The sequence below is a fragment of the Triticum dicoccoides genome, chromosome 4A, assembly GCF_002162155.2.
Source record: "Triticum dicoccoides isolate Atlit2015 ecotype Zavitan chromosome 4A, WEW_v2.0, whole genome shotgun sequence".
In the NCBI taxonomy this organism is placed as follows: domain Eukaryota; kingdom Viridiplantae; phylum Streptophyta; class Magnoliopsida; order Poales; family Poaceae; genus Triticum; species Triticum dicoccoides.
This window is the reverse complement of record NC_041386.1, coordinates 471,673,936-471,674,713: the sequence shown is the minus strand read 5'-3', so window position 1 is coordinate 471,674,713 and position 778 is coordinate 471,673,936.

Sequence of the window (778 nt, the reverse complement as noted above, 5' to 3'; positions counted from 1 at the left end):
TGGGGGCGGAGAGGGAGAGAGAAAGGGAGGGATTTGAGGAGGAGCCTAGAGGGAGAAAGAGACGTTGGGGTGCGGCGTGGCGAGCGTGAGGACTGGGGACCTGCGGTGGGATTTCAAATTTCAAACGGCCCGCCTCTGCGTTAGGCAGTGGGGCCATTTGGCAGGTGACTCTTGTCAGTATGCAGGGCCGCCGTGAATACTCGCTGCCTGTGCTTGGTGTCGTTACTCGTTTTTCTTTCACGCGCACATTTACTTATTTCATTTTAAAAAAAAAACTTGTTTTCTTTTGTGAGCGAATTGATTTTTTTCTGATAAAGTTAACGCTCCAAATCTCGTGACAGAACTGAATGCATTGGCTGCCGTCCGATCCGGATTGCGTTGGCGTGATTTCGACAGGGGTGGATGGTTTTTGTTAAGGGACGATTGCGGACGTTATTTGGACAAGGATTTTCAGGAGAGTAATTAATGTATACCATGATATTAAACCGTTATGCTAGTGAGGGGGCTAGCTAATTCCAGTCGTTTCGTCTAGGTTCTAGCTAGCCAACCAAACCATCCACTAGCAAGTATTGTAGTAGTTGTTGTTTAGGTTGAAGACAACTCGTTTTCAATCTGTTGATCTGAACTGTTATCGAATCGGCCAAACTGAAGAACAGCTAATCTGATCATGGAGTTGAGTGGATTGGGATGTCGAGTCTTTCGCCCTCTTGCCAAATTGTGGAAGAGAGGACGAGATGTGTTGGCTCGCTCCACAACCATCACCGTGGTAATTTCTATA